Genomic DNA, 23690 nt, shown 5'->3' with positions numbered 1-23690 from the left:
GAATTCTTGTAAAGTGGAAAAAAGTCTGAGTTAATAAAATTGTGTTTAAATGTAATGAAATTTCTATAAGTACCAAATTTAGCATTTCGTGAAGTTAACATGTATTTGTGAACATTCTGTTAAATATTTTTGCATTTTCACTTTCTCAACATATTTTGAAGCCAATAATGTATTCTGTAGGTTTCAAACCTTAACATGCTTAAAGTCTTTAAGCACTTTTGGCTCTAGCACCCTTTCAGCAGAGCAGCCCTCCAGCTGCCTGGTCTCCTGGTAGCAATGAGTGGGATTTTAAATGCTATCTACCTCAGGGAAGTAGTATCTGCCCTGAGCTGCTCACCTCGGGGATTCTATACACTGTCAGAGGCACAAGTCTCCTTTTCACTAGCCTGACCTTAATGCTGTTGCTTGGAGCCTGAAAAAGAAACAGATGTAGAATCCAACCAGATGTCATTTAATTTCTTTGAAAATTTTGTCCATAATAAAAAAGAGAAAATAAACAAATAAATAAAAAGCAAGATCCAGCCAAGATGTGAAGGAAGTTGCTATAACCTTCAGGCTGGGCACCAATTGTCTCAAATCAAATTTGAAAATTTAAAAGATAGTATAAATCAGGATAATGGAATTCTAGTCGAAAGAGATAAACCTGGAATCCTATGCTATAAAAACCATAGAAAGGAGCTCAGCATGTGCTAGTGGCCCAGTCATCTTGTTCCAGTTATCTATTGCAGTGTAACAAATTATCCTAAGATTTAGTGGCTTTAAAAGAAACTTGTTATATTTATATTCCACAGTTTTGTAGGTCAGGTGTTCAGATGGTTTCCCCAGGGATGGTTTGATTCAGAAGCACAATATCTGGGGCCCCAACTGGAATGACATGAATGGTTGTGGACCGGGACAGCTGGAGCTGGCCAGACAGCTCTCTCTATCCACATATGGCATCTGCATGTGGGTAGTTTGGGCTTTCTTGTAGCATTGTGGACTCAAGGTTGTTAAACTTTTTACATAGCAGCTAACTTCCTTCAGAATGAGCATTCTTTTTTTTTTTTTTAATTTTTCTTGTGCTGAGAAAATTTTTTTTTTTTTTTGGTTGCACCAGTCTTAGTTGTGGCGGGGGGGGCTCCTTAGTTGTGACATGTGAACTCTTCGTTGCAGCATGCTTGTGGGATCTAGTTTCCTGACCAGGGATCGAACCCGGGCCCCCTGCATTGGGAGCATGGAGTCCTATCTACTGGACCACTGGGGAAGTCCCCAGACTGAACATTCTGAAGGAATGTTCAGAGGGGAGGAACAAGACTTCCTTTCCATCACATTCTGTTGGTTACAAGCAAGACACAGATTCTGAGGGGAGGGACTACACAAGGCTGTGGATTCCAACAGGCATGGTTCATTAAGGGAGCCATCTTTGAAGACTGCCCACCACACCCAGTTTCTTATCCTGACTGAAAGTCTATGGTTGGTAAATATCTCAGGTTCTGATGACGGCAACTCCAATTTACCTGGAATAGGAAAACTCTTGGGAAGGCTTAGAACTGAGTTTACAGAGATAAAAAAATCAAATATTAAATAATAATTTGGGGCTAAATTTAGAAATCATTTATATATATGGACAATTTGTTATATGTGTGTATATGACAGAATAGCTTTGTGATTCCAATTTGAAAAGTGTAATTAAACAATTTATTTTGGGCTTGAGTTTTGGGTCAAAAGAGAGAGAAGAACAAGTTTGTAAACAATATTGCAATGTTTAAGGGAATTTGGAATTCACTACATTTTTAAAATTAACTTATTTAGATTTAGGAGAGTAGCTAGATAAAAGAGATTTTACTTTTTAGGTTAGGCATTCCAAGTGCTTTAAAAGAAATCAAGTATATTACACTTACAAAAGTAATTTTGAATGTTTGTAAAAATGTAATTAAGTTGTAAATAGGGTTGCTTATTTAGGATATTTTGTTCAGTACAAACTGATTAAATGGTAATCAAAAGCCTCCTTAAAATGATTGTTAAATTCACTGTATTTATAGATAGAATAATGAAAATGAACTTAAAGCTTACATTTAACTAGACTTAAAGAGAACTAGGATTTTTACATTAATAAATTAAAACTTAATTTTTTAAAAAATAGACACAGTCTTTGATGTGCAGAAAACCATCCATGCACAGAAGGCACACAAATTGATATTTTTGATTCCATCCTATTCTTTCCCACCCTACTGAAAGCAGCATTCTCTGCCTTACTCTGTCAGAATTATTAACTCTAGTGCTAAATCCCTGTTAGTCTATTAAAAGTATCAACCTCTTATTTAACACTCCTTGAGTAAGGAAGCAGCCTTAGAGGTGATCAGAAAACGTATCTGAGGGACAGCACATTCCCCCACAGATCCAGTTTGGGGTGCCTGAGCTTATAAGATTGGGCAAAGGGTGCTCTTTTAAAAAAATAATATAAACTCCAAATATAAAATAAGTGATGGAATTAAACATATTCAGATGAAAAAAATCATCATAAATTACAAATTTAAAAACTGTTACAAAATCCAAAGAGATAACATAATTTTATCAACCAACTGCCTGATCCATTCTATAATATTGCTTTTCTACCTTTTTAAACTGTTTTGGCTACATACTTTGATTGCCTTTTCATACAGTGGTTTTGTAATAGAGAAAAGAAATAGAATAGAAAAGGTTATACATTTTTTCCCTCTAGTATAAATGAACAGTTCTTCATTATTATTACAAAAGTTTCATTCAGCTTCACAATTTTTGTTGATAATGTGATGTGAATTTTTTAAACTTTTGTTAAACTTGAGTCATCCTCTAACAATTTTCTTTTATATGTGGGCTTTAAGATTTGGAGCACCTTTCCATAGGCTAGCATCTGGATCCATACATTTTAAACTTTTTCCTACTCTATCTATGACCTCCTAAGTTAGATCACAGATATGTTCATGTCTCAGTACAATTGCTAACCTTCACTTTTATGTACAAATGCTGAATGGTTGGCACAGCAGGTAGTAGGGGTTTTCTTAGAAGCCATGTTTATGCCATAATAGATAGCAGTAGCAAGATTATATTAGAATGAACCCTGAAATATAGCCCATTAAACCAAAATTAAATGTATTGCTAAATCAGCTTCCACTCAGGAAGATCTCAATAATGGTGCTGTCTCTCCAACACTACCATTAGACAGAGACGTCCAAGTCATAAAAGAAAGTGGTCCTAACCAGTTGTGGAATAAATATGATTTTATATAGGATAAATATTATTTTATAAGGATAAATAAATATCCTACTTTTGAAATTTTACAAAAATCTATAACCATGTGATCATATGGCATATGTATAGTTGTGTTGAAATTTAAAAAAATAATTTAGGTTTGATTATATATGCAAAATACGCTAATCGTAAATCATTTGAAAATTACTTAAAGGTATAAGGAAAAAAATAGAAGCTGCCCATCATTCTCTGACCAAGATGTAATTGCTCTGAATGTTTTTGAATGTTCCTTGTGAAATTTTAAAAAACATAGTTGCAGTCTAAGCTGCAACATTTTGACAAGGCCAAGCTGAAATAATTGCTTTGGCCACTTGGACAATTCTCCCCCCCACCCCCCCGCCAACTCCCCACTAGGATTGTATACACTGTATAAAAATGGCTTCACAAAAATGTAAAAGAACAATGTAAACAATTCACCAAGTAACATATACAAAATCCTCTGTTCTGCACCTGCCTGACAACAACCCACTCCTCATCCTACACTTGAACTTCATTTTAACTACCCAGAGTGATTTTTTTTCTCTTTTAGCTTTTTATTTTGATATTTTATATATATATGTGTGTGTATATATATATATATATATATATATATATATATATATATATATATATATAGGCTGCATAACATGGCATCCAGGATCTTAATTCCCCAGCCAGGGATCGAACCCGTGCCCCCTGCAGCAGAAGCGCGGAGTCCTAACCACTGGACTGCAAGGGAAGTCCTTGATATAATTTTAGACTTGCAGAAAAGTTGCAATAATAGGACAGGGAGTTTCCAAATACTCTTCACCTAGTTTTTCCTAATGTTAACATCTCTAACCATAGTACTATTGTCAAAATCAGGAAATTAACATTGATATGATGCTATTAACTAATCTACAGAATTTATTTGCATTTCACTAGTTTTCCCACCAATGTTCTTTTCCTATTCTGGGAATCAACCCAGGATTCCACATTATACCTAATTGCCATGTCTCCGTCACCTCCTTTATGACAATTCCTTAGTCTTTCTTTGTCTTTTATGACTTTGGTACTTGCAGGGTACTGGCCAGATATTTTGTAGAACATACTTCAGTTTGGATTAGTCTGATGTGTTTTCCTGATTTGATTGAGTTTATGCATATTTGGCAAGAATACTACTACAGAGGTGATGGGCTTTTCTCAGTGCATCACCTTAGGAGATACATAATGTCTATATGTTTTATTACTGGTGATGATAACTGATCACTCAGTTATGTTGGCCTCTGCCAGGTTTCTGTTCTGTAAAGTTACTGTTTTTCCCCTTGTAATTAATATCTATTTTGTGAGTTGATGCTTTGAGGCTTTGTGAACATACTGTTTTTCATCATACTTTGACTAATTTTAGCATTCATTGATGATTCTTGTCTGCACTAAAGGACTTTTAAAAACTAGAGTACAGAATTTGGGACCCAAGACAATAAGGCAAGATTACGACCTATCCATCCTTGAATTTTTAATTTTTATTAATCTTTCAGTTTATGGAATGTCTTTTAAATATTTTTTTCAAGGAAGGTAATATGAAAATGTTTCTTAAGCCTTATTACAACGAACATTTATTTTTGTTGCCCTCACTCATGTGGTCTAACCCAACTGAGCTACAGTCTTCACATTAAAAGCTTGTTGGGTGTTGCTCCATTATTTGTTACTGTCAAACTTTCATTTTTTAATAGAAGTAGCTGCCCTTTTTATTTTCCTGAATTCCTGGAGAGTAATTTTTTCCTTATAATTTGAAAGTCCAGTCAAGAATAGATATAGTGATGTCTTTTACTGATTTTTGTTTGGAAGATGGCACTTTTAGTCTGCATATTCACTTATATATGCATACATTCAGATATTTCCGATTTAGAAAAAGTTTACTTTGCTAAGTCTCTCATCAGTGCTTTCATTCTTGGTGTCCTGATTTCTCCCTGAGGATCATGCATATTTCTGAAGTAGGATTTTGCTTCTTTAATTGTCTATACTTACTGTCACCTTCACTGTTTTATCTATTTGACCTTTCCTTTACATTGTAAAAAGACCTCCCAAATTTCTCATCTATATCAATCATTCAGTTTTCTGTAGTATTATTTTATTCCTTATTCCCTTCAAGTGGTATTTATTCTGTTGAATTTCTAATTTGAGGGGAAATTTTCACTTGATATAGCTCCCTTTTTATTTTATCTTCTTGTCTTTTCATATCAGACTGTTCTTTATTATTTTTTCTTCCTATTTAATACAGATTATAGCTTCTCACATATTATTGAGAGTAGTAAATGATTTTCTAAGTTTCTTCTTTTAGAAGTTTCTATAACTTCTATGATGATGTTTGCATTCCTCAATCTTGAAGTTTGGTTTTGGTTTATTTTTTTTCTAATTTTAAACAAAGTCCATATTTTTTTGTTTCCTATATACTCACCCTTGAATGAGGAAAACCCCATCAGACCTGTATTTTTACAGCAGGCAGAGTGTGTGGTTTTCCCTGGCCCCCCTGTCTAGCTTAGTGCAGTTGTAGGTCCTGCTTCTTACAGAGGGGTGGCAATTAGAGCCTTTAAGCCTAAAACCTAACAAATCTTCCTCTACTGTGGCTGCTTTGGACTAAAGTAGAATAATTTCCTGTGACTTCCTGGCTCTCTGATAATTCAAACAGATGGCATGTATTCAAAAATCTACTGCTTTCAGATTGCACTGTTTCTGTCTTGTTCACTGGTTATATTGATTTAACTGTGAGGGCTGCAGATGGTCCTTATCTTTCATATGATAAAACTTTTTACAACCTTTGTTTTTGAACATTATTCCCTAATTCCTTCGAGTACTCAAAATTTTTGATTATGTGATGGTTGATATATACCATACTACTCAGAATGCACTACCTTATGTTATAATAACAGGGCTGGGATTCATAATTCTATTATAGATATGTGCTAATTTTGGTGAGCACTAGTACAAACTAGACATGGGATACACATATAAACACAAACTACACATATGATATACCGTTGACCCTTGAACAACATGGGGGTTAGGGGTGTCAACCCTCCCCACAGCCAAAAATCCACATGTAATTTGCAGTTGGTCCTCTGTATCCACATGTTCTCCACATCTGCATATTCCATCAAACATGGATCATATAGCATTGTAGTAATTATTATTGAAAAAATCCTCCTATTAGTGAACCCACATAGTTCAAACTTATGTTGTACAAGGGTCTACTGTGTATGTTTATATATACATATATATATATACACACATATAAATATTATATATATACAAAATGTACATATGAAACAGATGTATATTATGAAGTATAATTAGAAACTACCACCCAAAATAATACCTACATATTACCAATAACACTAAATTTACCTGTGTATTTATCCCTAATCCCTCTCTCCCAGACATAACTTTATAGAATTTTGTATTTATAATTTCCTCTCTTTTAAAAAACATGGTTAACGTCACATATAAATATGTTTCTAGTTATTTAGTTTTGCCTTTTATCCACCATATTCAGACTTTTATATATACACCGACGTACACAATTTTTGAGCTGTTGCTTACTGGTCCTATCTTCCAGCCAACAAGTTATATTTTAGTACTATCATCATCTTTGTATGTTTAACAGTATTTGTGGAATTATTTGAATATCTTAGTTCATCCTTAGTTCATAAATGAAGTAGAAAATGGGAAAAATAAAAGTGTTGATGCTAGCAATAGGAAATAAACGTATAAACTTCATATAAGAATAGAAATAATGAGGAATATCAAAATTTGTTATTTTAGCCTTGATGAGATGTTCATTGGGTTTAATCCATATCACTATAGGTTCACTTGTAAAGAAAATGTAAAAAGAATAAATGAATTCTAGGGGCTTCCCTGGTGGCGCAGTGGTTGAGAATCTGCCTGCTAATGCAGGGGACACGGGTTCGAGCCCTGGTCTGGGAAGATCCCACATGCCGCAGAGCCACGGGCCTGTGAGCCACAACTACGTGAGCCTGCATGTCTGGAGCCTGTGCTCTGCAACAAGAGAGGCCACGATAGTGAGAGGCCTGTGCACCGTGATGAAGAGTGACCCCTGCTTGCCACAACTGGAGAAAGCCCTCACACAGAAATGAAGACCCAACACAGCAAAAATAAATAAATTAATTAATAAACTCCTACCCCCAACATCTTCTTTAAAAAAAAAAAAAGAATAAATGAACTCTAGAAGTACATTTGAAAGATGGAGTGTAATTAAATAATATAATATATTAATTGACTTTTCTATCTATTTATAAACATGAATTATGCTCAAAGTTAAAGGACTATGAATTCATTCTTTCCAACATCCAGTTAACCAGGGCTCTTTCACTTCCCTCACTTCCCTAGTTGGATTCTTAGAACTACAAGCTTCATATGGATATAGGAAGGGGGACACCAATGTGGAGGCAGAGTAGCCGAGTAAACTGGATGGGACTCAAACTTAGCTGCCCAGTCTTCTGGATGGTAGAGACTTTGTTTTCCTGACCTAGGGAAAGTGTAATGGAGGGATGGGGCATGAGTTGGTCTTTTTTTTCCTATTTTTGTATAAGCAATCTCAAAGTCTTAATGGTGTCAGAACAATGAGTTTTATCTCCATATTCAGTTTTCAGTTATTCAAACAGCCTTACCATTTGTGGAAATTCATCAAAGAATTTAGCATTATTTTGATTATCAGTTTTTATGTATCAGGATTTCTTATTTTTGTTTTTTTACTTCTTTTCAGGTATTTTACTTGAGAAAGAAGAGAGGTTGAAGGGATGGCTAGCCAGATGCTATTTTTAACCAAAAGTCAACAGTTAATATTTGTTAGGAGAACAAATATAGGATCAGATATAGCAGTGCAAATCACTTCAAAAAATCTTGTTTCAATTCAGCTTCCCATCAATGCTCTGAAAGAGAAAGGTCAGTATGGGAGAGAAGTCTCGAGTTTTGTGTTATGGCCCCTTCACAATCACTGGAGTCATGAAGCTTTCTGGAGAAGGGTTAGTACTGAGTATTATATTACAAACTGTAATAGGGAAGAGCAAAATCTGACTCCATGTTGGATCTGTTTCTTTTACTTTAACCTTTGCTTTTCATTGCTTTCATTATTATAATTACTAAAAGGATGCTGTCTATAGCTGTAAGCTATAAAGACCTGCCACAGGGAACCCTGCCCACCTGCGAATGGCTGCAGAAAAGAAGTTAACACATTCCTTCCCTGATGCGGGCCAAGCAAAGAGATATCTTGCAAAACTAATGGCCTTTTTACTTTACTTCCTCACCTCCTCCCCCTCTCTGTTCTATAAGAGAAACTGACATCCAGACCCTGATAAGAGGTTTTTGGGGACACTAGTCCACCATCTCCTTGGTCTAATGGCTTTCCAAATAAAGTTGTTACTCCTTGCCTCAGTACCTTGTCCCCCAATTTATTGGCCTGTTGTGCAGCAAGCAGAGAGAGCTTGGAGTCGGTAACAAAACCAGAGAATAGAATAGGAAATCATGTGTTTTAACTGATATAAATGAGTAGATAAATAAATGTGTGTGTGGGGGGTAAGAGCTATTCCTTATAGTAGACTATTATTTAATAAATGTGGAAGTGATGATGGAAATAGAAAATCCCTCTTTGTAAACCATCATAGTTGTATTTGGTATAGGCCGGAGTCATCCATGGATGTTGAAGTTTCTGTGTGGAGGAGAAAAAACAATTTTTCTTCTACCCTTCTAAATCCTCAGCTGAGAATCCCCTATAATAAGACAAATTAATAAGAGGAAAACAAACAAGTTTAATAAAATAAAAATAAAAACCTTCTGTATACATGGGAAATACACGGAAAAACTGAGAAACTCCCTGAAATGGCCCAGGACACACCTTAAATACCATCTTTGATTAAAAACAAAAGAAATGTTAGGTGGTGGGGAGGGAGGAGAGGCAGTTATAGGAGGTTATCAGGAAAAGCACAGTAAATAAGGGTAAGATTGTTATGCAGATTTAAGTAAGTGACTTTTCCATTGATAAGAGTTTCTTCTGGTTTATAGCCTTCTTTCATCTTTCCGGTACAGAGACAGATACATTCTTACAAATGGAGATTTCCTGTATAGATGCAAATGTTCTTTACAAAATGGTAATTTCTACTCTGTTTTCACAGCTTCTCTTGTGTCTACTGTTTCTTAAAAATAACCAACAAGATAACCCTTTGCCAAAGAGGTATATTTTGGTATTCTACTCCCCTTCAGTGGGTAGAGGTTTAGTGAGGAAAAGAATATGAGTGTAATATTGGAGTATCTCCTTACAAAGTTCTGATCAAACACATAGTGTCCCTCCTGATGTGCAAATTGAGAAGGGAGCAGCAGCCATTCTGTGGGATTCCTGCCATGCATGCATGGCCTGAGTCTGGTAAGGGGAAATGTTGGATGGACCCAAATTGAGAGGCAGCTTACAAAAGGAAATGCATGAATTTTTAATACTGTCAAGGACTATGAGTGCAGGACTGAGAACTGTTCCAGACTGAAGGAAACTTATGCAACATGATGCTATGGTGTAAATGATTGTGCCTTCTCAAATTTGTATGTTGAAATCCTAGCTCCCAATGTTATGGTATTAGGAAGCAGGGCCTTTGGGAGGTGATTAGGTCATGAAATTACTGCCCTTATAAAAGAAGCCAGAGAGCTCCCTTGCCTTTCCACCACGTGAGTGAAAGATAGAACATGACACCCCAAAATAAGCCTTTTTGGCACAAGGATTATTTTGAGCTGATTATTCTGAGAAACTGCAGACACAGGAGAAACTCTGAAAATAGAGTAGAAGTTACCCTTTGTCAAAAGAAGTCTAAATTTATAAAGGAAATTTACATTAGAAAGAAAGCTTCTTTCAGGAACAGAGCTATTACCAGAGTTAACTTTTTCACCTGAGAGACTTATCTGCATGGCAGGGCAGGCTTTTTTTTTTTTTTTTTTTTTTTTTTTTACCAAACATCATCTCCTCGTCTTGTCTTGCTATGAATTGCCTTCCCCGCCTTGCAGTCCCAGACTCCTACCCCTTTCCTTAGCTCAGGAGGGTACATAAGCCTCAAAGGTCTGGCTGCCTTTTGAGTCTCTTATCTTTGTGGACCTCCCATAGGTATGTACATAATTAAATATTTTTCCCCTGTTAATCTGTCTTATATTACACAGGGGTCTCAGCCAAGAACTCAGAAGGGTGGAGGGAAAATTATTTTTCCTCTCCTACAGGAGGATACAATGAATAACTTGTGATCAAAAAGAGGGCCCTCACCCAACCATGCTAGCATTCTGATCTTGGACTGCCAGCTTCTAGAACTATGAGGAATAAATGTTTGTTGTTTATAAACTCCCAGTATGCCGTATTTTGTTATAGCAGCATAAACAGACTAAGACCCATAACAACTAAATACAGCACCAGTTTCTGTGCAGGATTCTGAACCAGAAAGGAAAAAGAAAGGTTGTTAGGACAACTAGAAAATTTGAATGGAGCCTACAGATTGGATGCTTATGTTGTTGCAATGTTGATTTTCCTGTTTGGGAGGGTTATAGAGTGGTAATGTAAAAAGTAACCTTGATTTTAGGAGATACACACTCTAGTATTTAGGGGTGATAGAGCACCATGTCAGAGAGAGACACACATACCATAAAGGGAAAAGGGGGAGGAGGAGAGTACATATGATGTAGTGTTAAAAAACAAAATTCAACTGAATATATTTAAAGATCAAATTGGCTTTATTCAACAATTCATGAATTGGGCAGTATCCCATCTAACAAATAGAGAGGCACTCCTCTGAGCTGCAGAAAAAGGAAAGTTTTTATAGACAGAAAGGGTACAAGAAAGGAAATTTTCTAGCAAAAATTGGGTAGTTTCAGGCTTATATCACCCTCCTTTGGGGGACAGAAGGGGTCTTTGAGAATTATCTCACTAGTGCTGATCAGGAAATTCCATACTGACCTGTTAATATTACATTCCTGAGGGAAGTTGAGATGCAATTAGGTTAGGTGTTAAGTCTCAGTTTGCTCATGTGGGGCTTAGCACAAGTGACTCCATTTGGGACCTGTTGCTGCTTCTCTTTTTTTTTTTTAAAACAATTTCCCCCTTTTCATCAGACTCTTAGCTTAACTGAGAGGTGAGATCAAAATTTAAGCCATTAGTGCCCCTCCCAATTACTGCTCTGAAGTCATCATACATCTTGTTAATCCTCTGTGTAGTATTCACAGGTTATGTATTTTGTTGAATCTCTGGCGTTCACAGGTCATGACTTCAGGTTCACATTTTTTTAGTTGATCACTCTCTTCATTTCTTTTCTGGCATTCTAGTGTTATGGAAATCATTTTCTTGGTGGTCAGTGGCTACAAACACACATTTAAAGCTTTTGAGAGAATACAGTGTGCCAGGGAGACTACTATGATTATTATAAACAGAATAACTCCCACTGTCTGAAGTTCACTTCAAAGCCATGGTCCCCAAGACCCTAACCAATCAGAAGCAAATAAGTCAAGGAAAGACCCTTTTGAAGGAGTTACATTTTTAAGCCAAGTGTCTTGTTCAACGATCAAGATAAATGAGTTTCAACTTCCCCAGAAGTATTAATGCAGGTACAATAGGTGATGTTGGCCACAGCACAGACAGCTCTTTGCTCTATTAAAAGATAACCAAAGACCATCTTAAGAATAACTTTGGCCAGAGAGTCTAAAGATTTTGTAGAGCTGCTACTGTCGTAACAGTGGATTCTGCAATATTTTCGAGGATTAAAGAGAGATTCCTGATCATATTTTCATTCACTCCTAAGTTGGGAGGTAGGGCCCTGCTAAAGGAAGAAAATCCTGAGTCATGAATGCCTCCTGGTAGGGTCTTTCTAACTAGGTGATATAAATTCAGGGGAGTCAACTAGTGAGGGGTCTTAGTTCATTTGTGAGAAGTTAGGGGGCACAGTCAGATAACCTAAAAGGCATTGCCCAGTTATGTACCAGCTATCAAGGCATTCATGGGCCCAAGGAGAATGACAACCACCACAGACAAAAACAAACTATGTTGGGACAAAACTATAATGCAAAAAGATACATGCACCTCTATGTTCATAGCAGCACTATTCACAGTAGCCAAGATATGGAAACAACCTAAATGTTCATTGACAGATGAATGGATAAAAATGTGGTACATACAATGTAATACTACTTTGCCATAAAAAAAGAATGAAATGATGCCATTTTCAGCAACATGGATGGACCTAGAGATTATCATATTAAATGAAGTAAGTCAGAAAGAGAAAGACAAATACCATATGACATCATTTATGTGTGGAATCTAAAATATAACACAAATGAATTTATTTATGAAACAGACACAAACTCACAGACATAGAGAACAGACATGTGGTTGCTGTGGGGAGGAATGTATTCGGAGTTTGGGATTAGCAGATGCAAACATATATAGTATGGATAAGCAGCAAGGTCCTACTGTATAGCACTGGGAACTACATTTAATATCCTGTAATAAACCATAATACAAAAGAATATGAAAAAGAAGGTACATGTATGTATAATTGAATCGCTTTGCTATACGGCAGAAATTAACACAACATTGTAAATCAACTATACTTCAATAAAATAAATTAAAAATAAAAACCTTGTCAGGGCATAAATGATTCTCATTAAGGTGGCACTGTTATTGGATTCATTTGCAGGGATTGTTGCATTTGCCAGGGGTCAGTAAGGTTTTCAATGCACTTGGAAAGTAGGTCTCTTAGCCTGAAATAAAAAGTTATTCTAAATACCTTGCAAAGAAGGGTGCTGCTGGTGAGATCATTTTGTGATTGGGGGCAGATCCGATTTAGATAATTATGAGAATGTGGGTGTGCAGGTGTACTAAGAATTATGTACATATTTATATCTAATTAGACAAGTACAGTTATAATCAGAGAAGGGTAAAAACAAGGCATTGGTTGTTCTGGTCAGAAAAGTTGATCTCATGGGACTTCCCTAGCAGTCCAGTGGTTAAGACTCCATGCTTCCACTGCAGGGGGCATGGGTTCGATCCCTGGTGGGGGAACTAAACTAAGATCCCACATACCATGCAGCATAGCCAAAGGAAGAAAAAAAGTTGAACTCGATAAAAGATTTCCAAGAGGGGTCAGTCATATTTGTGATGACATTGGAAGTAAAAGATAAATTGATCAAGGGAGGACCAGGGGGTTCCTAGCATCACAGATAAATTTGAATCTTTGATGACAGATCTAGCAGCCTGAAAGTTTACCCCACTTAGCAATGGCCTGTGTGATGTAGATGATGGTATTATTTTTCCAGGCCAATGCCAGAGTAAAGGAAAGAAAGAAGAAGAAAAGTTTCCATGTTTCAATAGAGTATGAGTCTTGATCTGGCATTTTGGGCAGAAGTATTCCACCTCAGTGTCAGCTACTTCTTTTCTTTATCAATTTGATCTAGTGTCTGCACAGGACCAGATGTCAGATGGACCCTTTTTCAGCTGTGAGACGTGTACTCAAGGCTCAATGCTTTTTAGTTTCCCATCAGTGTCAGTGGTCAGGAGCACTGGGTAAGGTCCTTCCAAAAGGGTTTGAGGGATGCCCTCCTCTGCTAACATTTCCAGAATACCAGACACCAGACTCTAGACTGTGACCAACAGGATCTTTTGAATTTGGATCCAGGAAAGTTTTTGCAACCTGTTGATAATAGGCTTTAACATAAGACATTAAGGACATGTACTAGCTAGTCATACTAGCATGAGATAACAAGGGATCAGCAGAAAAGTGTATACCAATGGACATTGGTCTGTCAGTGACTATCTCCTGTAGAGTGAGTTTACGTCTCCCAAAGAGTGTACAGCAAATAGCAAAACCAAAGGCAATGCGTTAGGCCAAGGGATTCCAGTAGTTTCAGCAGGTTCTGAGATTTTAAGTTTGAGAATCCTGTTAGTCCTTTCAACCTTGCCTGATGACTGCGGGTAATAGGGACAGTGATAATTCTGAAAAGTTTACAACATTTTTGTTAAGGCTTGTGTGATTTGCCCAGTGCAGTGTGTGCTTCAATTACTGGAGATTGTGGAAGGTATACCCCAAGCAGGAAACATTCTCTAAAATTTTCTGTGCCACTGTGAGGGCGCTGGCTTAGCAGCAGAGGAAGGCTTCAACCCATTCAGAAAACATCAATACAATGACAAGAATATATTGATAAGCCATACTAAGTGACAGCTGAATGAAATCCAACTGCAGATGTTCAAAGGGTTCAGAAGGAGGCGGTCTCAGGCCTCTGGGAACAAAAACAACTTTTCCAGGAACATGGACCTGTCAGGTCAAACGTTGGTGGCTAACTGGTTTTGTAACTTTATAGAAGTCTCCCCGCCAATGTTATTCAAAATTTAAGTCATTTTGAATGCACCATGATGGAAAAAGAAATGCAAAAAACATAAAATGGGGTTTGCCAGGGATCTGAGAAGAAACAAGCAGCTGTCTTGGGCTTCCCATTGCCCAGACTGTTCATTGAACTTACAACCACTGTTTGCCCACCTTAATTTCTCTGATTCAGGAGTAGGCTGCTGCCATGTTGCAAGGACATCAGGATGGCAAAAATTCTGGGAAATAGGGGTCATGGACTTCATTCACACATGCCACAACTTTAAAGGTTCTGCTGTTGCCTTTGTGTGAAAGACAGCTAGGGCATCTCCCTGATAACTCAGGTGCAGTCTTCTTAGTGTGAGCCTCAATTTTGATAACAGCAATTTCAGAAAACAAAAGAATAACACTAATAAGTTTGTTTGCTTGTTGTTCATTTTTGATTGGCATCCCAGTGAACATAAGAAAACTCCTTTGTTTCCATAGCACTCTCAAATCATGGCTGACCCCAAAGGCATGCTGGCTGTCAGTATAAATATTAGTTTGTCCTTCTGATAACTGGCATTCTCTGGTAAGAACATGGAGCTCTGCTTGTCGGGCTGATTTAGCTTGTGAGAGACTTTTCCACTCGAGTAATTCCTATTGGGTAGTAACAGCATAACAAGCTTAGACATTTCCTTTTTAATTTTTGCAATATGACCCATCAACAAAGATTAGATCAGGGTTAGTCAAAGGGGTGTCTCATAAATCAAGATGCAGTGTCCCTAAATGGGATGTTATTACCTTGCAGTCCTGGGGCTCACCTTTGTCAGGCAGGCGTAGCAGAGTAGCAGGATTAAGAACGTTGCAATGTTTAAGATGAAGATTAGGTGGTGAAAACAGAAGGATCTCATAGGAGCTTAGTCTGTTTGTGGAGACATATTGAGTCAATTCAGAATTAAGGAGGTTTTGCAAAATTCAAAAAGAGTCATGTACCAAAACATTCATTGCGGCTCTATTTACAATAGCCCAGAGATGGAAACAACTTAAGTGCCCACCATCGGATGAATGGATAAAGAAGATGTGGCACATATATACAATGGAATATTACTCAGCCATAAAAAGCAACGATATTGAGCTATTTGTAATGAGGTGGATAGACCTAGAGTGTGTCATACAGAGTGAAGTAAGTCAGAAAGAGAAAGACAAATACCGTATGCTAACACATATATATGGAATTTAAGGAAAAAAATGTCATGAAGAACCTAAGGGTAAGACAAGAATAAGGACACAGACCTACTGGAGAACGGACTTGAGGATATGGGGAGGGGGGAAGGGTGAGCTGTGACAGGGCGAGAGAGAGGCATGGACATATATACACTAACAAACGTAAGGTAGATAGCTAGTGGGAAGCAGCCGCATGGCACAGGGAGATCAGCTTGGTGCTTTGTGACCGCCTGGAGGGGTGGGATAAGGAGGGTGGGAGGGAGGGAGACACAAGAGGAAAGAGATATGGGAACATATGTATATGTATAACTGATTCACTTTGTTATAAAGCAGAAACTAACACACCATTGTAAAGCAATTATACCGCAATAAAGATGTTAAAAAAAATGAATTAAGGAGGTTTTGGACAGCATGTGGAGTTGATTAATAAATGTCATTCTAGATTAAATCTGCTGAGGCTTCTACTAACCTTGTGAATGCAGCTATACCCTTAAGGCACTTGGGATAGGCAGAGGAACAGGATCAACTGCACGCTATAATAAGCAGTAAGCCTATGTTTATTGCTATGTGCTACATAAGCATTCCCAGGGCTTGGGTCTTTCTCTCATGCACAAATAAAAGGTTTAGAATAGTTAGGTAGCCCTAAGGTAGGTTTTTTTGTGCAGTACCTGTTTTAGCTTTCTCGAGTTCTGCTCATGTTTATCTTCCCAAGGAAGGAGTTCAGGGAGTAAAATGTTAGGAAGTTCATAAAGTAGGAAAGCCCATAGAAACAAACTAGGAATCCATAGCCTATAATAATAGCCAGGTCCAGAAATCCTCAAAGATGTCACTTAGCTGTGGGCCTAGGAAACTCTTGGATTTGCTTAATGCTTTTTGGAAATAACTGGATTCCTCCAGTGCTTAGATTTTGACCTAGATAATAAAGTGTCTGGAGATCATTGTCATTGTTTTTTAGAGACTTTATGTCCCTCTTCAGCTAACGGTAGCAGCAAATAAGTAGAATCTTTATGGATGTCTCTTTGGTAACACGCACAGCAAGAGGCTTGTCCGCATATTATAAAAGAGTCAATTTCCTGGGATACTAGAGGGTACTTAAATCTCGGTGGAGCAATTGGGAAAATTAGAAAGGGCCTCAGTGAACCCTTGAGGCTTGACTGTCCAGGTATATTGCTTTTTGTTCCAAGCAAAGGCAAATAGGTATCTACAGGGATGCTGAAAAAGGCCAAACAAAGGTCCACAGCGGTGAACCATTTTGAGTCTGGTGGAACCTGTGAGAAAAAGGTGTTTGGGTTTGGAACAACTAGGAAACAGGGAGAGAGCTATCTTTTTAATAACTCTCAAGTCCTGGACAAATCACCATCCCCACCCATTAGGTTTCCAGACAGGACAAATTGGCCTGTTACAAGGGGACATGTACAGGAAATGATTAGCTCCTGGGCAATTAGATCTTCTACTGATGGTATGTGGCCTTGCATGGCCTCAGGCTTTAATGGATGTTGAGGCAATTTAGAAAGTTTAGTCATATCTATTTGAATTTTTATAGACTCTGCACTTTTTATTCTCCCAAAATCAATATTAGAAGTAGCCCAGAGATTTTCAGGCACCTCCATTAAATTAGGGGACTTTTATTGGAGTTCTTCCTCTTCTATGTCAAAGACAGATTGTAAAGAACATAAAAGATAAGATTCAGGTTGGTCAGGAAATTCTAAGATGAGGTCTCCATTGGCTGCTAAATGTATTAGCCCTTTTAGTTTAGAAAGGAGAGCTCTGCATAATAGATTGGGCTGTGTCACATAGTAAAAGGAATGCTTTTCAGTAAAAGGTCCCAGAGCCATTTGTACTGGTGGAGATAGAGGCCCTCTCTGAATTTTATTAGACACCCCCAATATGGAAAGTTCTTTTTCACTCATGAGGGGTTTGTTGTCCTATGAGAGTGGGGTTTAAAGTAGAAAGTGTGGCTCTGGTATCTACAAGAATTGGGCAAAATTTCCCATTAATTTTAGTTTTAGCTTCCCCTTGGCTGTTTAAGGGAATTACTAGAGGCAGTTTACTGGAGAACTTCTCAGAGCCCTGTCAGTTCTGGGAGGGGCCCATATAGGGATCCTCCTTTGGAGATAGATATGAGAGCATTTGAGTTGATTCTGTAGAATTTGCATAGGGCCTTTGAGGACAATCTCTTTTCTTTCTTTTTAAAAAATATTTATTTATTTATTTGCTTAGGCTGTGCCAGGTCTTTGTTGCAGCATGCGGACTCTTAGCTGTGGCAGGCATGAGGGATCTAGTTCCCTGACCAGGGATCAAACCTGGGCCCCCTGCATTGGGAGCATGGAGTCTTGCCCACTGAACCACCAGGGAAGTCCCGAGGACAATCTCTTTTCCAGTGTCCCAGTTGATGACAATTGAGACATCAATCCTTGGACCAGTGTTTTGGTGATGAACCCCTAGAAGCGTGCAATTCAAGGAACCCAGATGTTATATAGGTCTCTGGCCTTGGAGCTGTTGTAGCTGTAAGACTAATAGTTTGGTGATTTTCTGTTTACGATCTTGTTCTAAAGTGCTTTCGGAGTGCTCAGCTGTGATCATAAGTTCAGTCAGACTCAAGGCCTCCCAACCTGTTTTCTATCTTTTTATCAATACACAAATCTCAGGACATAATCCATTTACAGTTAGTGCAGCTAGAGCAGGTTGAATGACCTCATTTATTGTATGGAACTCAGAATGCCACAGGAAGAGGACTTTCAGATGGGCTTAAAGTCTGCCACATCTTTCTTTTGTTTGCAAGTCTGAATAAGAGACCAATCAGTGTGGGCAAGGAAGACTCTAGGAATGGCTTTTAAAAGATTAATCTCTATTTTGTGAGCTTTTTCTGGTCCATTTAGAGAACATGTTGAAGATTAAGAAGCCATTTTGCTTCCTGCATTCATTTATGGGCTTTACCACCTGCTACCAGCATGTGCACAAGCTGATAAAGATCTGGCAGCCCAGGGTCATAGGTCCTGACAATAATGCTAAATTCTTCAGAAAGCTTTTGGGGATCCTCCTTGGTTTAGGCAAGTCTTTACCTATGGTCCTTAGTTCAGTCTTTGACCAAGGAGTGAAAGTTATCTGAGGAGGATCACCTGCAATTTGAGGTGGTTTTATTTTTTAAAGTAACTGTATTGGTCTCTTCAGAGTGGAAAGGCAGTTCAGATAGAGAATCAGTAGAATTTAAGTACTCAGACAAAGGAGGATAGGGGGAGCAGTAGAAGTCACATCAGTCTTACTGTCTTCGGTTGCAGGAACCTCTTGTGTCTTAAATTTTTCATTAGCCTTCTACAACAAATTTGTTTTAATGAGGCTATTTTGGACTCTTGAAGCATTTTAGTAGCTTCTGCATACCAATTAAATTAGGTATCTCATTCTGTTTATTTGATTCGGAAACACCTATTTTCAAGTACACTTCTTGAATAAATAATCTCATCTAATTGGAATATTTCCCATAATGGCCATTGTAATTCTAGGTGGTTTTAAGTAAGATTTTGACATTTTTGTAGATATCTACAGCTTCCAGGACTATAATTCTTAGATGTAAAATAAGCAGGTATGCTGAAATGTAGCAAACTTAATTCTATACATTTTAGGGAGCCTCTTTCTTTCCAGCTGAGCCTTTGGGTCCCTCAGAGACAAACTAGTACCTAAAAGGGATGTGCTGATGTGTTGGGGGTTGCACAGTGTTTTATAGTGTACCTCAATGCACGTAAATTTTTTGAGGTTGGTGGGTGACTTTGAATCAATCTAACCCATTCCATGACCAACTTATCTCAACATGAGAGACTTTGACTTAGGTGGCAAGTGCTCTAACATTTCTTAATTGCTTGTCTCATGCCCATTAGTTTTGCTGGTTTTGTCTTTTGTTTGTTCGTTTTTTGGTCTTTGGGGTTTTGTTGTTGTTTTTCTTTCTTTTCTTTTCTTTTTTTTTTTTTCTTCTGAGATTCCATTAGCAACAGCTTTCACTTATTGGACCCAGACCAGCTCAAGTTAGGCCCAATCTGATCTCAGACCAAGTCCATGTTTTTTTTCAGGTTTTAAAACTTTTATTTGCATATTAAAAATTATGCACTCTAGGAATTAAAATCATTAGAACAAAACAATGGCATTCTGATTAAACTGCATTTTATAGCCTGCAAGACACCTTGGACCAGCTTGCTTTTTACTCTAGGTTTCACTGTTGTCCCACTCAGCTTTTTCTTTCACCCACATGCAAGTTCCTTTCCTTCCCTGCCAACCAGACAGGCAGATGGGAGAAGCTGGTGTGGATTTTGTTGCCAATAATTCACCATTCTTTAGTGTGAAAAGGGACAGCACTGTCACTTGAACTTGATCCAACCTCTCTACATCTTACAAAGTTAAACAGCTACAAGAAGTCAAATAAGAAGGCAAAGCTTGTGGAACGTGCAGTGCATATTGGAGGCTCCTGCCTCATTATGACTCACCTGCTTGCTTTTCCTGTTCAATCATTTCTTTTGAAGGCTGTGGGTTTTTCTCTTATGTTTCTGTCTTCTTCAATTTTGATTTATTGGATTTCTCAGGGTCAGCCATACCAAATCTGTCAGACATGGTTTCAGAGGAAACAGAGCAAGGTGTACATGTGAGTGGAGTCTGGTCTGAGCAGTGGCTTCTGTGGAGTCCTAGTTTGGTTCAGTTGGACCCAATCCAACTCTGGCTCTGGTTCCCAATGTGGAATCTGGGGACAGTCTGGGGAGAGATTCCAAACAAGTGTGGAACTGTGGCAATCCAGTTAGATCAGGAGTTTGATGTAAAAAGAGTGGAGCTCAGAACTGAAAGGAACTTATCTATGGCCCTCAGAAATGGTGAGAAAGACAGACAACTCAAAAGCGTTCAAGGTGTACCATGCCTGTGTTTCTCATTGTCACTGAAGCTGCGAGAAGAATCCTTCAATCCCACCATTGCCACCAAAACTATTAATAAACAAAATTCATCTGAGTAAATTTAAAGATCAAATTGGCTTTATTCAACAATACATGAATCAGGCAGCATCCTATCTAGCAAACAGAAAAGAGCTCTGCAAGCAGCAGAAAAGAAAAGGTGTTTATAGATGGAAAAGGGACAAGAAAGGGAAATTTCTGGCAAAGGTGGATAGTTTGTGGTTTAGGTCACCCTCCTCTGGGGGAGGGAAAGGGTCTTGAGGGATTACCTCCCTAGTGCTGACCAGGAAATTCGAGACTAACCTGTTAAAATTACATTCTTGGAGGAGGTTGAAACTGCAATTAGGCTAAGTGTTAGGTCTCCATTTGCTGACATGGGGCTTAGCACACATGACTCCATTAGGGGCCTGTTACTTCTTTTTTAACATTAGTAAGTGGGACTCTAAGTGAAGGAGAAGCTGAAATTCTTTATACTGATCTTGCATTTTTTTTCTATAGTTGCAATATTAAAATATAAAACTATTTCAAAATTAAAAAAATACTTGCCTAAAAAAAGCAACAACTATTTACTAATTATCTTACCTAAGACATGCTGGGCCTGAGTGTTCTCTTGGTTTAAAAGAGATTCTAAGGCGTGACTCAAGCAAATACTTCCAGTGATTGTTTTGTTAATTTGTTTGTTTGTTCTGCTTTTTTAAATGCACTTCTCTTTCAGATAACTTTGAAGAGATAGAGATATTACCTGGACTCTAGTAACTGAGTCAGATATGTCAGGAAGGAGAAACTGACTCCAAATCAATGAGAGGCTGTATGACATGAAGGGGGAATCTGAAACAGAGTCAGGGAATCTGGTTCCAAGTCTTGGTCTACAGTTAACTAGCTGTGAGGCACCTACAATTTTCATCACATATAAAATGAGGAGATAAATTGAAGCAACCTCTAAGGTCACTGTTGGCATTAACACTCTATAGCTACCTCTCAGTGTTTTTGTGCCTTTTATACTTTACATAAGCCCACTAAATAAATATCTTTCCCCCACCCCCAAGATTCTCCAGTAATGAATGAAAAGACAAACACCTCGATTCTGGGATGGAAGCAATTTGTTTCTGTTTTTTGAATTAATTTTGCCATCATCGTCAGGTTTGTCTTTGAGAAACTATGCAAAAACCTTCTTGAGATGACAACACTCCATTCTTGGAAATTAGGTCTGATGATTTTTATTTTTTTTTACTGAGTATTTTTTATATTTTAAAAACTGCATTAAGAGAATTCTGAAGACCTCTCCTCAGAGAAGAAAACATCTGAATAAGTATCATGAAAAAGAACCCAAGGAAATGGTTAAGTTAATCCACTTGTTCATGTATTGAGTCTTCACCAAAGGAAATAAAACCTAGTGGATGGCTGTGGCAGAAACCACTAATGGCCCCTGAGTGTCCACTCTCTCCTTCCCTTTACTAATACAGCCACTAGAGTTTTAGCTGGGCAGTTGGCTTCCCAGCTACCAATTGCCTTTCTCAGCCTCCTTTGTGCCTAGATGCAGAGTCTTGCCAATGAGTACAAGTAGAAGTAACGAGCAACTTTTTGGTCTCATCCTTTAAAAAAGGAAATTGCATGCACTTTACTCTCTTTCCTCTTCCTGCGGCTGAAATGCAGACGTGGTGCTAGTGATGAAGATTTGACTTTGTGAAAAACGGATACTCGAGGATGACAATGATGGAACAACAAGATAAAAGGACCCTGAGTCCCTGCATGACTTTATGGAGCAGAGCCACTCTACCAGGACTGCAGACTGCTCACCTGTGGACTTTATGTGAGAGAGAAATGAAAATCTACCTTGTTTCAGCTCCCAAGTTGAGGGTGTCTTTGTTATAGTAGCTTAATCTGTGCCCAAATTAATGCAATGACTGGAAAGGAACTTGAGTTTTTAACAGAAGTCCTAGAGGAGATGGGAACTTTCCTCAAGGATCTTTGACTGCCACTAACACCAGGAACAAATACTAGCTTGAATCTAAAGAAGGAGAAACAATCAGATAAACCCATATAAAGAGACATTCTGCAAAACATCTGGCCTGGATTATTACAAATTATCAGGGTCATAAAAGACAAAAAGAGGCTGGGGTGTTAGATTAAAGAAGCCTAAAAGAATATGACAAGTAAATGCAATATGTGAACCTTGATTGGACCCTAAATCCAAATATGACACTATTGGTACAACTGGAGAAATTAGAATATAAAATGCATACTGAAAAATAAAACAGTATCAGTGTTAAATTTCTTGAGTATTGCCATTATATAGTGATTATGTAGAACACAGGAAATACTTGCTGAGCTATTTAAGGGTGAGGTGTTTAATATCTGCAACGTATATCCAAATGGTTCAGTAAACTAATAATAACAGTAGTAGTAATAATAATTTGTAAAATTATTAACAATGCAAGATATTAACAATTTATGAATCTAGCTGAATCTAGGTATGGAGTATATGGAGGTTCTTTGTACTGTTCTCACAATATTTCTGTAGATTTGAAATTTTTTAAAATAAAATGTTAGGAAATAACTGTAGTAGAAAATATACATTAATGTCTTTTAGACTTTAAGGTAGGGAAAATATTCTTAGATTGATCATGTAAGAAAAGGTTGATATATTCTACTATATTAAAATTAAAGAGTTCTGCTCATTGAAAAAAAAACCTTAATCCCGTTTATTATATTTTTGTTAATTTTTGTTAACTGCCTGACTCTTCTCTTTAGAGCTGTAGATTCTGTGAAGGCATGTTCTGTTCACTGGCTTATTCCTAGTTCCTACAGCAGTACTAGCACATAGTAGGCACTCAAATGTACGGTGACTTGATTACTGAAGGAATAATGAATGAATTATACAATTAACTTCCAATATTAGTAATACTTTTCAGCAAATTATAAAGCATTGTGGCTCAGTGGG

General features: G+C 37.6%; 1 pseudogene; it reads right to left on the bottom strand.

The window, feature by feature from the left end:
• Positions 1-20285: 20285 nt before the first annotated feature.
• Positions 20286-20420, bottom strand: LOC136124501 (thymosin beta-4-like; annotated as a pseudogene).
• Between the last annotated feature and the right edge of the window lie 3270 nt (positions 20421-23690).

This window comes from Phocoena phocoena, chromosome 6 (genome assembly GCF_963924675.1).
Source record: "Phocoena phocoena chromosome 6, mPhoPho1.1, whole genome shotgun sequence".
NCBI lineage: Eukaryota > Metazoa > Chordata > Mammalia > Artiodactyla > Phocoenidae > Phocoena > Phocoena phocoena.
This window is presented reverse-complemented; position numbering and strand designations above follow the sequence as displayed.